The sequence below is a fragment of the Protopterus annectens genome, chromosome 10.part0 (genome assembly GCF_019279795.1).
Source record: "Protopterus annectens isolate FY-2018-M chromosome 10.part0, PAN1.0, whole genome shotgun sequence".
NCBI classification, from domain to species: Eukaryota; Metazoa; Chordata; order Ceratodontiformes; family Protopteridae; genus Protopterus; species Protopterus annectens.
Window position 1 is genome coordinate 1309305719 of NC_056744.1, and position 19298 is coordinate 1309325016.

The window sequence follows — 19298 nt, forward strand, 5'->3', positions numbered from 1 at the left end:
TGTACAAACAGTATACAGGATGTTAAATGAAAATGGCCTTTGGCTCACTATCCTTCCTTTGCTTAGCAGTAGCCATATACATCAGTGCATACTTTAACACTAGATTGTAACTCCTTCCCACTTAATCAGCCCATTGGACAGCTGCCATGAGAAGCCTAAATCTTCTTCCATGTACTTGATCACAAAACTGCATTGTCTCAGAAGTTATCTGCTGTACATTTAAACAATTTATGTAAATGCTTCGCTCTCTTTCTCTCTCTCTCTCTCTCTCTGTGTCTCTCTCATTCTCTCCCACAGAAGTCCATCATTTGCTACCTTTCTTAAATATATATCCAGTTGCAGCTTCAACAGAGTTATTCCTTCATATCTGCATGTCCCACGCTGTCTCTAACTTGTTCAGTTTGTTTGACACCCCCAATCCCTCCTTCTGTAGTCCATCATCTTTCAGTACCTGACTGTCCATGCTCAAACATTTTGAAGTTGACCAAAACCAAACTTCTTACTTTTTATTCTTTTGTTTTGTCTTTATAAACTATTATGCGGCCTCTCTTTTCCACCCAGGTTATAAATCTAACAGCATTTTCACTTTCCCATTGCATTCCAGTCCTGTTTAGCTCCCTGTCCCATGCATAAGTGCATCCTTTTGATAAAAGTCAAATCCAAAGCTATCAAACTCCTAATATCCTTTGTCCACAAGTAAATCTTTCATACTTATCATTCCTCTCTTCTATCACCTCTGAAAGCTTTTTACCCCACTTCTCCATCCATGATCTAAAAAGAACTGCTCTATTTTGTCTTCCTCCCATATCTCCCAACCTCTTAGAGCAAAAAATTTGGACAAAGCCTAAAATGATGGTGGAACAAATAGGGACAGATTTTAAATATTGCTCTTACAAACATATAAAGTTGATAGAATAATAGCTTTTGCATTAGCATGAATTTTCTGACGGATGTGGAGTCTTAAACTCAAATGTATGTCATCATGTAATGACTTCAATCCTCTGCTATTTGCCAGAAAATTACAGATTTTAGGAGGAACACACCAAAATATGAGGCAAAAATCTGGATATCCTGTGAAAACATGTACAGTTGAGAAGTATGCTTCCTCCCCAAATCCCAAATAATATCTTTATCTTCTCTAGTTCTTTCTTACATTTCTCTCACACCATTTGCAAATAGAAAGTTTCTCTCCTCTGTCTTATTTCCTCTTCCCAGGTTATACAGCTCCATTCACACTCCTACAAGTCATTTTATCCTTTAACATGCAGCAACTGTCAGCAGTCACATCCAGAGATTCAGCATCCTTATCTTCATTTCGAGTTGTACTTACATCTCTTGTTTCTCATACTCACTGCATTCTTCCATCTCATGATGATAGTAGTAATAATAATAATAATAATAAAGGCTAGGACTGTGATAGTGAGGGTCGAAAGTTTGATTGTTGGCACTATGACTGGTATAGGGAGAGAGCTAGCTGATATGATGGACCAAAGGAAGGTTGGTATATTGTGTGCGCAAGAGACCAGGTGGAAGGGGAGCAAGACTAGGTGTATCGGAGGTTGGATCAAATTGTTTTATCATGGTGTGGATGGGAGGAGAAATGGCTTAGGAGTTATCCTGAAGGAACAGTATGCTAAGAGTATTTTGGAGTTGAAAAGAGTGTTGGATAGAGTGATGTTTATGAAGCTGGAAATTGATGGTGAAATGATGAATGTTGTTAGTGCATATGCTCCACAAGTTGGGTGTGCGATGGATGAGAAAGAAAAATTTTGGAGTGAGTTGGATGAAGTGGTGATGACTGTACCCAAGGGTGAGAGACTGGTGATTGGAGCAGATTTCAATGGGCATGTTGGTGAAGGGAACAGAGGGGATGAGGAAGTGATGGGTAGGTATGGTGTTAAGCAAAGGAATGCAGAAGGTCAGATGGTAGTGGATTTTGCGAAAAGGATGGACATGATTGTGTTGAATACATATTTTAACAAGAGGGAGGAGCACAGAGTGACATGCAAGAGTGGAGGAAGATGCACACAGGTGGATTATATCTTATGTAGAAGGGCCAGTCTGAAGGAGATTGGAGACTGTAAAGTGGTGGCAGGGGAAAGTGTAGTTAGGCAGCATAGAATGGTGGTTTGTAGGATGACATTGGTGATCAAGAAGAGGAGGATGAGTATGGGGGCAGCATCAAGGATCAAATGGTGGAAATTGAAAAATGGTAATTGTGAGGTGATGTTCAGGGAAGAGTTAAGACAGGCACTGGGTGGCAGTGAAGAGTTACCACATAGCTGGGTAACTACAGCAGAGCTAGTAAGAGAGATGGCTAGAAAGTTGCTTGGTGTGACATCTGGAAAGAGGAAGGAGGACAAGGAGACCTGGTGGTGGAATGAAGAAGTACAGGAGAGTATACAGAGAAAGAGGTTAGCGAAGAAGAAGTGGGATTGTCAGAGAGATGAAGAAAGTAGACAAGAGTATAAGGAGATGAGGTGCATGGCAAAGAGAGAGGTGGCGAAGGCTAATGATAAGGCGTATGACGAGTTGTATAAAAGGTTGGACACTAAGGAGGGAGAAAAGGACCTGTACCGATTGGCTAGACAGAGGGACCAAGCTAGTAAAGATGTGCAGCAGGTAAAGGTGATAAAGGATAATGAGGGAAACATAGCCACAAGCGAGGAGAGTATGTTGAGCAGATGGAAAGAGTACTTTGAGGGACTGATGAATGAAGAGAATGAGAGGGAGAGAAGGTTGGATGATGGGCGGATAGTGAATCATGAAGTGCACTGGATTAGCAAGGAGGAAGTAAGGATAGCTTTGAAGAGGATGAAGAACGGAAAGGCTGTTGGTCCAGATGACATACCTGTGGAAGCATGGAGGTGTTTAGGTGAAATGGCAGTGGAGTTTTTAACTAGATTATTTAATGAAATCTTGGAAAGTGAGAGGATGCCTGAGGAATGGAGAAAAAGTGTTTTGGTACCGATTTTTAAGAATAAGGGTGATGTGCAGAGCTGTAGTAACTACAGAGGGATTAAATTGATCAGTCACAGCATGAAGTTATGGGAAAGAGTAGTGGAAGCTAGGTTAAGAAAGAAGGTGATGATTAGTGATCAGCAGTATTGTTTCATGCCAGGAAAGAGCACTACAGATGCAATGTTTGCTTTGAGAGTGTTGATGGAGAAGTACAGAGAATGTCAGAAGGAGTTGCATTGTGTCTTTGTGGATTTAGAGAAAGCATATGACAGGGTGCCTAGAGAGGAGTTGTGGTATTGTATGAGGAAGTCGGGAGTGTCAGAGAAGTATGTAAGAATAGTACAGGATATGTATGAGGGTAGTGTGACAGTGGTGAGTTCTGCGGGGGGAGTGACAAATGCGTTTAAGGTGGAGGTGGGATTACATCAAGGTTCAGCTCTGAGCCCTTTCTTATTTGTAATGGTGATGGACAGGATGACAGACGAGATCAGACAGGAGTCCCCGTGGACTATGATGTTTGCAGATGACATTGTGATCTGTAGTGAGAGTAGGGAACAGGTGGAGGGGACCCAGGAGAGGTGGAGATATGCTCTAGAGAGAAGAGGAATGAAGGTCAGCAGGACTAAGACAGAATATATGTGTGTGAATGAGAGGGAGGATAGAGGAATGGTGAGCATGCAGGGAGTAGAGGTGGCAAAGGTGGATGAGTTTAAATACTTGGGATCAGCAGTTCAGAGTAATGGTGAGTGTGGAAGAGAGGTGAAGAAGAGAGTACAGGCAGGATGGAGTGGGTGGAGAAGAGTGTCAGGAGTGATTTGTGATAGACGAGTACCAGTAAGAGTGAAAGGGAAGGTCTACAAGAGGGTAGTGAAACCAGCTATGTTATATGGGTTGGAGAAAGTGGCAATGACAAAAAGGCAGGAGTCAGAGCTTGACGTGGCAGAGTTGAAGATGTTAAGATTTGCACTGGGTGTGACAAGGATGGACAGGATTAGGAATAAGTATATTAGAGGGTCAGCCCAGGTTGGAAGGTTTGGAGACAAAGCCAGAGAGGCAAGATTACATTGGTTTGGACATGTGCTGAGGAGGGATGCTGCGTGTATTGGGAAAAAGATGCTAAGGATGAAGCTACCAGGTAACAGGAAAAGAGGAAAGCCTAAGATAAGGTTTATGGATGTGGTGAGAGAGGACATGCATATATTTGATGTAACAGAGCAAGATGCAGAGGACAGGGAGAAATGGAAACAGTTGATCTGCTGTGGCGACCCCTGATGGGAGCAGCCAAAAGAAGAAGAAGAAGAAGAATTGTCTTGATGTGAGGTATTGCCAGTTATGCCAGGAGAAGTAAGGCAGTGGATGTGTAACATATGCCAGCATAGTTAGCTGGAGCTTTGTAACGTATTTTATGTCATTTGTATATCAAACTGATTTGTACAGGTGCCTGTGTTGAAAATGTATTTGGGATTCAGCACTATCTACCCCTCTCTCAGTAAGAACTTGTGTTCCCCAAGGTTCCATTCATGGACCTCTACTCTTTAATATCTTCACCAACTCACTCCTCTCCTCTCCTCTTGTCCTCAATCTAACATTGTCCAATACCCAGATGACTCTACAGTCATAACTATTGCTAATTCCCCTTTAGAACTCATAACATATACCCAGACATCTTTCAACTCAGTAGAGACATGGCTCATTAATAATCAGCTCATCCTCAACCATAAAAGAACAAAATTACTACTCTTTCTACCTAAATCTGCAAACCACATTAAACTTTCCTTCTCCATAAGGTCCCTAAACAATACTCCTATAGAAGTCAAAACTAGCACAAAACTCTTTTCCATTACCCTTGACGACCAACTAAAATTCGATCTTCACGTTAACAATTGTATCAAAGAGATCGCAGATATACCCCAGGGATTACCTCAGTGTCACTGCTCAACAGAGGCACAGCAAAATAATGGGTATAGTTCCCCATACTAAAGGGGTGGCGTAAGCCACAAAACTATGGGCTAGGCTTGTAAATGCCCTCGGGCAGATAGCCTAGTATGAACCTATGAACCTATGAACCTATGAACCCCACCAAAAGTTAGGACTACTGTACAGGAGCAACACATTCCTAACTACTGAAGCTAGGGTTTCTCTTACCCATGCCAACCTTCTACCATGCTTAACCTATTGTTCCCAAATACTCTCAAATCTGAACTCCTCCCTACCAAATTAGAATCAACCTACCACAAAATAGCTAGATTTGCAGCTCAACAAACATATACATTTTACCACTGTCTCTCCCTAAAATACCTGAACTGGCCCAAACTACTTCACCTGTTCCTACAATCTCACCTCCAAATCATACACTCCATCATATATCAGCCTGATTTCTTCCCAAGTCTATCTTCTCTCATCTCTCACTACTCCCCTACCAGACTTCTCTGAATCTCAACCCAAGACCTACTAAAAATCCATAAACCCAAATCCAACACAGAGTGCAACTTATATAGCAACCATCCCTCTATTGCATGGAACAAACTCCCACTAGAAATAAGAACCCTGACTCACCCCAAACAATTTCAGCTAGCAACCAAAGACCACTTTAAAAAACACTGGTCCTGCCATTGTACTCACCCTCCCTGATTATTACCTACCTTTAAAGTACAGTCAAACTAACTTACTAAAACCATTAGCTACTTCATCCTATGCTTCCTATGCAACCTCCAAAGTTTCTTCTACACTCTGCTCCCTGAAATTCTTATGTAACCTTTTAAGTTTCTGTTACTCTGCATACAAAACCTTATATTTACTCAACTCTCTTTTTAAACCAAAACATACAACTTATTCTACTTTTTTAACATTCTCCTTTTTGTTTATAGTACTGTTTTATCTGTCAGCAATGTATGTAGCTTATGTATTTTAACTACCAAAATTCTCTATTGCTATTTTTATTGAAATCTATCTGCATTGCTATTTTTATTGCATTGTATAGCTTTGGAGCTTTTCTCCCCGGGTCTCCGGTGAAAAAGAGCAATAGCTCAGCTGGACACTCCCAGTCGACAAGTGTAAAATAAATAAAACAAATAAAGCTGCTTGTGTTAAAAATGTACCAACAGTGGGTCCTGCTGGACAGAAAAGAAATGCACATGTATGTAAGACTGCATTGTAACTGTTGAAATGACTATATTGTAACACAGGATACTGAAAGAGAAGAGGTTAATTTCAGTCCATCTAACTTTGAAAAATAGTCAGAAATTAAATTACTTGGTGTAGGCCATAAAGATTGTATCTTACAGTTCTGTTTGCAGCAGAGATGAAATGTCTGTTAAAACCAGGACTAGGAATCCTACTGTATTGTCCTTAGGGGTAAAGTAATTGCTAACCTGGAAGGGTGGATGTTTTGAAATGGCTTTATAGCTTCCAGATGCTATAACACATCTTAGCAAAGCTCTATGTGTCTGTATGGTAATGCATATGTGCTATAGTCTGGTTTAGTTTCTAGTAAAAGGGTGTAGTGCGGGAACCAGAAGTCAACTGACCATATGTATGTGATGTCATTCTGTAATCCAGCACTAAAATGATCTTTTAATACTAGATGAGACAAAAGTCTCAGGGCAGTCTGTTTTTGAAACCCGACAAAGAAGGACCACTCACCTACATCATCTTGCTGTGCTCTAGTAAGTAAACTAGGGGACATTAATTCTTTAGATCAGTCAGGAAAATATAGTGGGATTAGTTAAATACTGTTTTTCTTTATCTATGTGAATCTATCAATCTGTATTATTTTTAATATTTCCTGTGATTGAAAATCTGGTGTTTATTGAAAGTAGATATTTTAGTATTTTCATGTTCTTTATTAAACTTTTCATTGTTGCTGGTCTTTTAGAGAATATTTTAACCTCTGACAGTACTTACATTTATTTGGTGACACTGTGGCCACTCCTGAAAGCCTTGCTGTTTGGACAATATTACCATTGGTATTAGTATTAATTTCACTCAAATTTGCCACTTTGATAAATAAGAAGGGGAGGTGTTTAGGGGAAGGGGAGATGAGTTTAAGAACTACAACTTAGGCATAACAAAGGAATGGAAATTGGAACTTTAGAAAGAAATAAAGGTAACAGGCATGGAGAATACTGTTTTGTGTGACTATCCCTGTTTGTCTTTTAAGTAGTCATTGAAAAGCAAGAAATGATAATTAAACCTGACTAACTTAAAGAAAGCAGGGTATATATGAAAATACAAGTAAAGTCAATGGATTGACAGGAGCTTAGGGGCTATGATGTAATATTTTAAAGCCAAACACTGCATTATGGGATACCTAGTGGTAGACTAAAAAATCAAGATGCTAGACCCAGTGTCGGCAGACTCTGGAATTATATTTAAAATATAAAAAAGTATACAGCGTACAAAAGTGGTGTTAAAATGTAGAAAACATCAAGACATGATGAAATAAACATGTTTTTTTCAGTCTGTGGGTGCCATTCTACTTTAATGGGTCTATGTCATATAATCAAACTTCCAAAATTTCGAACACCATATGTTCAAACTTGGAAGTTCAAAATATGACAACATCGAAACCTCAGAACAGCAATTTTTTTTCCCAGGGAAAAAATTAGCTGTTCCGAAAAACACAAACACAACACAAGCACACCAAAAACCTAATAAACATACACTAAACCTTACATACACAACTAACTATGCACTAACCTTAACCCAAACCCTAACCCTAAGGTCAGTCACTATCACACACTTACCTTACCCGCACCCTAACCCTAAAGTCCATCACTATCGCACACTTATCTTACCCACACCCTAACCCTAAAGTCCGTCACTATCACACACTTACCTTACCCGCACCCTAGCCCTAAAGTCCATCACTATTGCACACTTAGCTTACCCGCACCCTAACCCTAAAGTCCGTCACTATCGCACACTTACCTTACCTGCCCCCTAACCCCAACGTCCATCACAGTCGCACACTTACCTTAACCTGATCCATAACTTTCGCACCACAGTAGAGAAAATGTCGAAGCTGCAGAAACAGCCAACCAAATTCTTTCCCTAGGAAAGAATTTGTATTTCCGCAGCTTCGACATTTTCATTTTTCGAACTTCCCCGTTCGAACTTCTAGTCTTCGAACATCTTGATGGTCAATTAAATAACATAGACCCTACTTTAACACATTGCATACAAATTGAACATTCCTTTTTGACATGGTGTTCCAGTTTAGTGTGGTCACCTTGGACCCTGCAGTAGGGTCTATACCATACACTGACTACTGATTTATTTGTTTTATCCTTGTGCTCCAGATGTATAGGATACTTGATGTTGAACTGATGCAGTTCAGAGATTTAGAAATATTTCCAGTGATGACTTGATCTTTATCTTTGATCAGCTTTTAGCCCAGAGTGAATCATCTTGCACAGGTACTCTTGATGAATTTGCCTTAGCTTTTCTGCACCCAGTACCTGTTTCTGCTTGTGAATGTTATTACAATTACGAGATTCATGAACCATGCATTAGCATAACTTGGAATGTATTAGATGGAAAATACACCTGTTAGTGGACAAGCTTACTTTGACTAACCATTATATGAATCAGAAATAAAATGTACAGACATTTTTTTAATTTATTTATTTGTACAGGACCAGGGAAGAGTTAACAGTGTGATAACAAATGGAATGGGAGAATAAGGATTCCTGTTAGGCAGATGATAATAGAGAAGATTATGATTAGACCTGCGATCATAACCAATTTATCATGTGTTTGAGAAATGGATGCCAAGAAATTCACTTCAAGACCGAGTCCGAGAGAGGAAACTAGGCATCATTGTAAAGAACACATAATAAAAAGTTATGATCAGTGATCCTATCATAATTCTTTGTTGTGTACTGAGCTCTGTGTACAATTAGTTACAGAAAAAAAAGAAATAAAGAGATTGTGTAGGAGCATGAAGTGTTTTAATGGCTTTGAAAGCTGTTGGATTACTTGGACACTTCATTCTGCCACTCTTTCTGCTTATTAGCCTGACAGAGTGACTTTCTAACAGTGTTTAAAAGCTGTTTTACCTTCTGCCCCATCCTTTGCAAGTCAACACTGTCCACTGTTAGTTCTTAGAGCGAGTCCAAGTTTTAACAGCACTTAAGTGTCATTAGTAAGCTTTTGGAAAGTACCTCAAGTCCTATTAAGATTGGGTCTCATGCTAGGAAGCGCTTAAAAATATTATCTTTTTTTTTTTTTATTTCAGAGTGTAATCACAGCACTCCAATACATCATATAGATAATTGTGATTGGTTTTCTGGTCATAACCAGTTTATTATGTATTTGAAACATAGATGCCAAGAAATTCACATTAAGAGTGAATCACTGTCACTTTTGTAAGTAGAAAGAACTTGTAAACAAAATGTGTCCTTTACTTCCTGGACTTCTGCATTCCACCACTAGCTTTCCTTAAAGGAGTACAACAGGTTTCTCTAATGTATTCCTCAACTTCACGGCCCTTTTCCTCCCTATTTACATTGTCCTCTGTAAAGCAACAACAATAAAGCATTTACAATTTTTGTAATTCCCCTTACTTCTGTAATAGAAGCCTACCTTCTCATACTGTGATGGTTTCACTTACAAAATAATTCTCTCACGTTTGAATAAAGCTTGCTGGAGTCGCCCAATTACTGACATCATCGAGGCCAGGCAGTGCAGGTACTTTTTTTTTTTTTTTTTTTTTTTTTAATCAGTTCCCTCCCCCAAAGTGACATCACCACAGCCATCATCTGATTCTAACTAAAATAATAAGACCCACCCATTCTGTGATGTCATGGCTCCCTTGTCCTTCCCCCAGCCTGAGTGCTGTTCATTTTATTCAGTAGTAGTGTAGTAACACCGATGTTTGGAAACACAGAAATGTGGTATGCATACTTGTACATTCTGCATGGCAAATGATGCTTAGGTGGTGTATCGCTTGCATACTTCTCTGTTGTATTTGCACCAGATACTGCTAGTGTGCAGTGCCGTAATAGAATGATTAAAATATTACCCTGGTATCAGAGGTGGCAGTGCAACATATTCATAGTGGCTTAACATGAGAGTAGCTCTAAGCAAGCACCATGTGAAACCTGAACAAGCACCTAGAATTATTAAGTGCAGCTTCCACACCTTAAGTCTGAAAATGAATTCACATACTCACATGAACAGGAGTAGTTGCATATTGATGGCTAAAGGTGTATGGGCATGTCAGGTGGTTACTACACTGCAAAACTGGTATGTAATGGTGGAGATATTTGGAAGGCATGAGCAAACACACCAGTATATTAAAGCCATAGCACCAATTGAACTGGAGGCTGGCAAATAGATTTAGTAAGGGATTTTGTCCATGCACAAATATTCCAACAGTGATTCTTTGCAGTGGCATCCATTATCTGATTCAAGGTAAGTTAACCTTGATGTCCTTTATTTAAAAAAAAATCAATAAAAAATTTACTTTGTTATAAGTGACTTCAGGACACAAGAAAAAGGAAGGGGAAAATATAGCAACGTGGTTTGTATGTACAAAGACAAATCCAGGGACACTGCAAAAGGTTTTTTTTTGCAAACCAACCAGTGGAGTAAAAACATATGAAGGCAAACACTGCATGCCAACACACTTTGGACATGTAAATCGCAATTTTTAACAAGGTGGAAGCATGAAGTGATACCTTAACACTTAAATTAATAAAGATCTAAACTTGGTTAATAGTATAAATGTTTTATTCTTTAGCTCAAGGAGAGGCTGGACTCTGCCCTTCTGAGCTGGGAATTTCTGGTTAAAGGCTTATAGTGCCTGCATATTTGAACTGCTTCTTATTGAAATTGGTACACCTTGTTTGCTGTAGCATAGACTAGATCCAGGCCTGCTGAATCTAGCTTTGTTTGTATAACTTGAGCACTAATCCAGGCATTCTTTAAAGTATTCAATTGTATTTATTACTGCTTGGTAGTAACTTGATTAAAGTGTAGCTATCATTCTAAGTCTTCTGGATTAAGCACTTGGGCTTCGGACCAGTTGTTTTACATTAGGAAGGTTTGTGGCCTGCACTGTGGTGGCAGGACAGGTAGCTTACATCCTTCTAAGTTGGGAACTGCTGATTGAGGGCTCAGTGTCTGTTATTCTAAAAGTGTATTAGTTCTGGTTTAAGCACTTGGGCTTCAGGCCAGTTATTTTACATTAAGAAGGTTTGTGGTCAGCACTCTTGTGGGAGGAGAGGCTGGACTCTGCCCTTCTGAGCTGGGAATTTCTGGTTAAAGGCTTATAGTGTCTGCATATTTGAACTGTTTCTTACTGAAATTGGTACACCTTTTTTGCTGTAGCATAGACTAGATCCAGGCCTGCTGAATCTAGCTTTGTTTGTATGCTTGTTGTTGTTTGCTTGTTATTTCCCTGAAACGCTAATTCCACCTAAAACGCGGCTTTTCAGCGCTTCTGTGGATCCCTAGTGATATCTGCATTGCTTACTGTACTTATTTCCTTATTTCACTTGAAATAAAGTTACTGTTTGTCATTTTTGCATTTAAGTTACCTGTAACACATTGCATTTAAGTTACCTGGCACTTGCTCACTAAAGCAATTATATAAGTCAGCACTAAAAAATTAAAAGCACTACACCCTCACAAACTCCCCTTGAGTACCTTGTTCCCCATTGGCCCTTTTTTCAATTATAAAGGAATTCCCAATACTATTCTAGCATGTCCAAAGGTCAGTTGTCAATCTCCTCTCCGGTCCAGCTGGTGAATCTGGGAATCTTGAGGCAATGTTACATCTGCCTCATGTACACAGACAACCCTCTCCTCCTCCCAACAAATTCCAACACATGTGAGAGATGCAACCATATAGCCAAACTGGAGGCTAAGCTCTCTCAACTCAGTACTGGCATAACCAGTCAGGAGGAGAAGGAAACCACACTCACTACAATTCCAGTCTCACATAGACCTACCACGACAGCAAACCAAACACATAAACACACAAAAACATACTCGGAGGCTCTAAATAAAAATCTGCCTAAGCAGCAGAGACCTCCAAAGCAGACACCCAAGCAACCGCTACCCCAAAACAAAACACGTGCAACACATAGCTCACAAAGCCAGTGTGCCGAACAGTCACAGCCCTTAAGGCTAAACAACACACCTGATACACTTGTAATAGGTGACTCTATTGTCAGGCACACTGACGTCCCGCTCACCAGGCTGAACAAGGAGAAGGTCAAGGTGAGCTGCCTGTCGGGCACTAGGATCCGCCACATAACACAAGCACTCAGGTCACTCCAAGGCAAGTACAAATATGACTCAGTCATTGTCCATGTTGGTGTGAATGACCTGAGACGTACCTCCCTGGACTACATGAAAATAGACATAGAGGAGCTCTCTGAGCATGTAGCCCAGGCAGGTATGACCCTGACCTTGAGTAGCATCTTACCCTCACCAAGAATGATGCCACAATATGAAGACAAGATGATCAATTTCAACAATTGGCTTAAGTATTGGTGTCATTCAAAGGGGATCCAATGTCTGTCAGCCTGGAATGACATGCTCGACAAGCCACGATGCTTCACTAGGGACGGCTTGCACCTGTCATCCCTGGGCTTTCGGATATTGGCAAAGGATCTTGCTACCCCCATAGTGTCTTTTTTAGGCAAGGCTCAAAAGACAAACCCACCTCCATAGGTATCACAAGGGATAAGAAACTAAGAGTAATGCTACTCAATGCCAGAAGTCTAAACCTCAAGATGCACGCACTCAAAACTCTCCTTAGCATGGAGAACATCGATATCTGTGCAGTAACAGAAACCTGGTTCAAGGCTCCCGAGAGCACCCCAGCACTACCAGGTTATACCTCATACCATGCTTTTCGGCCCCAAAACTTGGACCGAACCACAAAAGGAGGGGAGTATCAATATTCGTCAAAGATACCCACACCTCCAGGTTGGTGGCACAGCACGAAGCATCAGAGACTATCCATGTGCAACTAACAGTGGATAAAACTGCCTTCCAGTTTATAGCCTGCTACAGACCACCCTCCCAAACCCAGGAACCCCACTCGGCCTTCCTGAGAACACTGGAAAATATGAAGGTCTCTCCAAACACCATTATATTGGGCGACTTCAACTACCCAAACATAGACTGGGAGCATTACTCTAGCTCCAACACCCTAGCCCAAAGGTTCCTAGAGAATTTATAAACTCAAATGCTATGGAACAACTTGTTACCACTCCCACAAGAGGGGAAAACATACTGGACCTGATCATCACCAGCATGGGGACTCTATGCTCCAGACCAGAAGTGTTTCCCTCACTGGTAAGATCAGACCATAAACTAATCTCACTGGATATTCACATCCCGACCCCACCCCCTGCCCAGAAAACCACAGTGAAAAACTTCTCTAAAGCAAATTTCACACTCCTCAAAACCGAGGTGGAATCCTTCAAAGCCCCCAGGCCTGTGGAAAATACGGCCCAGGCCGCAGAATCCTTTATAAATGCATTCTATGAACACCTTCAGGAATGCATGGATCATGCAATCCCAAATAAAACCAAGACCCAATCCTTCAAAGGCAGACGTCCTGTCTGGTGGACCCCAGCCATAAACAAACTATACAATAGAAGGAGGAAGCTACTACATGATAGAGCAAAATCCCAAAAAGGGAAGGCATCTCTGATCAGTATTAGCAAAAAAGTATGGGCACTCATAAAATCGTCTAAGGCCAGCTTAGAGAGAAAAATTGCACAGGACACTAAGGATAATCACAAGGCTTTCTTTAGTTATGTTAGGAACCTGGGTGGGAATTCCCAGATATGCTCAGAATTAGTCCAAAATGACAAAAAATACACTGAACCCACAGACATTGCCAACATCCTAGCTGACAGGTTCAGCAAACTTCTCCCACCAAAAGGGCAAATATCTATCCCAGCAGAGTGCTGCCCCCCTGGCATCTCAGATGGTCAGGTAAGAGCCACCCTCTCCAAAGCAAAAAACACAGCATCAATGGGACCAGACGGTGTCCCGGGCTGCGTCCTACATGAACTCCAAGAAGAGCTAAACCCAAACATAAAACTACTGTTCAATCTCAGCCTTACTACAGGATATGTACCCAAAGAGTGGCATACAGCAACAGTGGTCCCTCTCCACAAAGGTGGTGCCTCAACGGATCCTGGAAACTATCGCCCCATAAGCCTTACTAGCTTGGTCTGCAAAGCTATGGAAAGGATCATCATGGACCTCATAAATAAAGATATTGGGGACCTACAGACACTGGATCCTACCCAGTTCGGCTTTGTTAAGGGCAGATCCTGCCTCTTAAACCTGGTCGATTTCTTTGAAACAGTCACTAAGGCCATTGACGAGGGGAAGGTGGTCCACACAGCCTACCTGGACCTTGCAAAAGCCTTCGATACAATACCCCACTCGGGCATTATAGATAAGCTCACCAGCTTAAATATAAACCCCTATGCCACTAGATGGGTTGCAAACTGGCTCAAGGACAGAACCCACATGGTTAGAATTGCTGGAGCCATGTCAGACTCCAAACCAGTTACAAGTGGCATCCCACAAGGCTCAGTCCTGGGACCTCTCTTGTTCGGTATATATTTCCCGGAGGTACAGGCCAACACGGAAGGACTGTGGCTGACCAAGTTCGCAGATGACTGCAAACTGGGCGCCATAATCAACTCTCCAGCTGACACAAGCATCCTCCAAAAGGGCCTCATAGAAACAGACAACTGGTGCCAGAGCCATGGCCTCAAGCTAAACACCAAAATGTGTATAGTCATCCCCTTTGGAAAAAAAGTGCCCACAAATTACCACATAGGTGGTAATCCATTAAGTACGGAAGATGTAATTAGGGACCTGGGGACCCAAGTTGATAGCAATCTCTCATTTGACAACCACGTGGCCAAAGTGGTTATAAAAACATTTTATATAGCCCACCTAATCAGGAAGGGATTCACATCTAGATCAGGGGAGGTCATCGTGCCTCTTTACTCATCCCTCATCAGGCCCATAATTGAGTACAATGTCCCTTTTGGGATGTACCTTACCAGACACCTGCAGCAACTGGAAAGACCCCAAAAGTACCTCACCAAGAGGATCAAAGGGCTTAAACAGATGCCATACGCTGCCCGGTTAAAGAAACTCCAGCTCTACTCAGTGGCATACCGCCTGCTCAGAGGCGATCTGTGCCTGACATATAAAGCCATGTCCAACCCAGAATTAATGGACATGCTACACCTCAGAAAATCCAAATCCCATCGAGCTACGGGCTCGAGAGACTTGAACCTCAGCACTGAAATAAATAGGACATGCTGGAGGGACAGATTCATAACCCAGAGGCTCCCTTCACTCTGGAATAAAATCCCAGTCCAGGTTAGGCAGAGTCCCTCATTGACTCTCTTCAAGAGGAATCTTGATGAGTGGATGAGAGATCGTAGGTTTACCCCGGGTATCACTTCTGTGTCACTGTTAGACAGAGGCACAGTATACTAACCTCGAAAAAGGGCATAGCAAAATTAATTTAAAATGGGTGGCGAAAGCCAAACACACTCTGGCTAGGCTTATAAATGCCATAGGGCAGATAGCCTAGTATGAACCTATGAACCTATAAGACCTTACTGGATGTTATTGCAGTCAAGTAAGGCCATGGCTATAGTGCAGCAAAAAAATGTCCCATCTAACAAAGGAAATGCTAGAGCAAAGATTAAATTACATGAGTCAAGCACCCTGCTGAGATCTGCCAATCAATGGAATTACCAGGTCAAATTACCCTCAGGACTTTGACAGCTAGGGAAGCTAAGTGTTATGGGGAGGGGAGAAGTAAATGGACTGGAATTCATTGTCTCACAAATTAGTGCCATTTAAACTAAATTAGAAAAAAAGGCAGCAGTAAACAGCACTTTGAGTGTGTTCTGTGACATTTGCACTGTTTCTGTTTTAAGTAGTCATCCAGCAGCAGGGAATGTTACTTACACTGTTCTATTTTACTCAGTACTTTGTACACATGCAACATCTATGAAATGACAGGAACTTTAGGCAAAAGGAGGCCTGCATGATGTAACATTTTTGAGCCAAACAATGATTTCTGGGATACTGGATGGCAACCTGATTTATCCAAACCACGTCAATATGCTAGCCTCCAGGTGGTCAGAGTCTGGAATTACATATAAAAATATTTAAAATCCTGTAAATAATCCCAGAGTGCTGTTAAAGTGTAGGAAACATCATGCCATGATGTTTTAAACATGTTTTTTGAGTCTGTGGGTGCAGTACTCCTTTAATGTACCTTATTTCCATACCTGGCTCAGCCACATATCAGTTCTGTAGTCTTCACACATGCTGTTTTGAGGTGCTGCCATTCTTCTTCAGCTCCACCTGTTTCCTCCTCTTCTTGGGGTGCTAGAACCCTGAGTAATTCCTTGAACTGTTGTTCTTTCTCTCCAATCAGGGGCTTCTCTGACCATTTATGCTGTGGCCTGACTGTTCACTGGGGATGACTTTGCAATCATTGATTCTATCCCAGTGCCCTTTCCTTACTAGGAGGAAGTCTACCTGAGTTGCACTTTGACCACTCTTGTATGTGATCTTGTGACTGTATCTCTTTCTGAGCCATGTGTTAACTACTATCAAGCCACTTGCCAGACAGAAATCTAGAATAGACTCTCCTTCTTTATTCCTGTTGCTCCACCCATGTAGACCCAGGCAGTCCTCATACCCTGTTATGTCTGTCCTGATATGTACATTCATGTTACCCATTATCAACACAAATTCATGTTGTCCTGCTTTATCTAGTAGGTCCTGCAACTGCTATATGAATGCACTCTGTTCCTCACTATTACAACCCTGCTAATTCTGATGATATCCCTCACTGCCTTCTAAAGCCTGTCTCTCACCACAATTCCCACACTATTTCTAGCCTGTCTCCCTTCTAAGTAGTAGATTCTGGATCCCAATCCAAGTGACTTCACTGCACTGCCCTTCCATCTTGTCTCTTGGATACATAGGATGTCAGCCTCCTCCACATCAATCATGTCATCCACTTCTAAGCTGCGTCTTGTCAGAGAACCTACATTAAGAGTAGCAATTCTTAGTTCATGTTCAGCAGGTTGATTGGTTTTATGTCCAGCTTTCACTCAACAGAGCTATCCAAGATAACCCAGGCTGGGCAACTGGACACTTACCAGCCAGTAGCTTATTGACCCAGGGTTGCTGGACTGGGCTTTATGGCACCCCTTGCACCATTAGCATGGGTCCCTGGCATAGGTCAGAGTAGGCTGGGTCCACAACCCACGTATCACTGGCAAATACTCATGCCCAATATGGCCAAATCACCTACAGCCATTATTTTACACTGTTGAGTGGCTATTTATTTATTTTTTTATTGATTTTACAGTTTGTTTACCAGGATGGTCCAGTGGGCTGAAGCAGCCCATTTTCAATGGAGTCCTGGGGAGAAAAGCTCCAACAAGGTTATACAAGATATAACGTAATTAGACAAAAACATATAAACACAAGTTACACAGTATTATAAAGAAAAAACATACTAAGCATGTAATAATAAGATAAAATGCATACACAGGGTAAACAAGGTAGCTTCTATATGAGTATATAATTAACATAGTACATATTAATAAACATAGTACATATTAATAACTTCTCCAATTAAATTACAAAACAGAGAAGTATCAGTGAAGAGGGAGGAATTAGTGGACAAATAGGTAAAGTGAGGAAATAGGTATAGTAAACTGGATGTAGGAGGATAAAGGTGTAGGACACTAGACAGTGGGGTGAGAATTAGAAGATAGGTGAGAGTAATGTGTGTAGAGGTAGAGGTGAGGGAGCGAGATGTGAGAAATTAGAGAAGAGGGATAGGAAGGATAAGGTTAACTACAGGTGAGTTAGGAGGGGTGGGAACAGGAGCATTCCCAGTGGGATGTGTGAAGTGGGAATGAAGTAAGGTTTTGAAGGTGGAGTGGTTGTTGGTGATACGAATTTGTGGAGGAAGGAAGTTCCAGAGTGAGGATAGAGAGAATGACAGAAGGAACCTGCCTGGGGTCCGAGCAGGTATATGTACTTTGAGCAGGTTTTGGTTGTTTGACCTGAGGGGACAGGCTAGCTCTGCCATGGCATGCAGTCTGTGATCCATGTTTTCCTATTTTGAGGATACTGTGCACCACAGTACATGCCCAAAACAGTTGTTCTGTGCAACTCTTCCCCTACAAGACACCATGTAGAGTCTGTGCTGCTGCCCACAGCTCCATTCAATGGTGAGTGTGAGATGGAAATACTCAGCATGTTTATCGCAGTTGGGAGGAACCCCACAAAAACACGGGAGAACATAGAAATTGTAAATTTGACATTAGCTGGAGGTCAGCCTCAAACCCAGTACCTTGTGCATGGTAAGACCTTAACCATTATGGCAACTGGTCTCTTACATTATTAATCACAGCTAATGTGAGCATCCTCATTCATTTACTTCAATAAGCAGAGGTGATGTGAACATCCTTATGCCCTGAAGTTAATAAGTAAAGTGAGAATCCTTATACCCTGACTTTAGTATGTACAGTTCATATGAACTTCCTTATCATCTGACTTTAGTAAGTGTAGATGATGTAATCATCCTTATTCCATGAATGTAGTACATATAGGTTAAATAAGCATCCTTATTCCCTGACTTTTGTATGCATAGGTAATGCAAGTATCCTTATCCCCTGACTTCAGTTAGCACAGCTGATGTGAGGATCTTTATACCTTGACTTTAGAAAGCACAGATCATGTTAGCATCCTTATCCTCTGACATTGGTAAGCAGAGGTGGCATTGCCATCATTATTCCCTGACTTTAATAAGCACAGATGATGTGAGCTTCCTTATTCCCTGGCTTTGTTAAGCACAGGTATAGTGAACATCCTTATCCACTGATATTAGTAAGCACATGTGATTTAAGCATTCTCATCACCTAACTTTAGTAAGCACAGATGATGTGAGCATCCTTATCCCCAGACTTTAGAAAGTACAAGTGATGTGAGCATCCTTATCCCCTGATTTTTTGTAATCACAGGTGATGTGAGAATCCTTATTCCCTGATTTTAGTCAGCACAGGTAATATGAGCAAACGTTTTCTCTGACAATAGCAAGCATGGGTGATGTGAGCATCCATATTTCCTGACTTTAGTAAGCAGAGGTGAAGTGAGCATCCTTATCTCTGACTTTATAAAGCACAGGTCATGAGAGCATCCTAATCCCTTGACTTTAGTGCACACAGGTGAACTGATCATCCTTATTCCCTGACTTTACTAGGCATAGTTGATGTGAACATCCATAGCCCCTGACT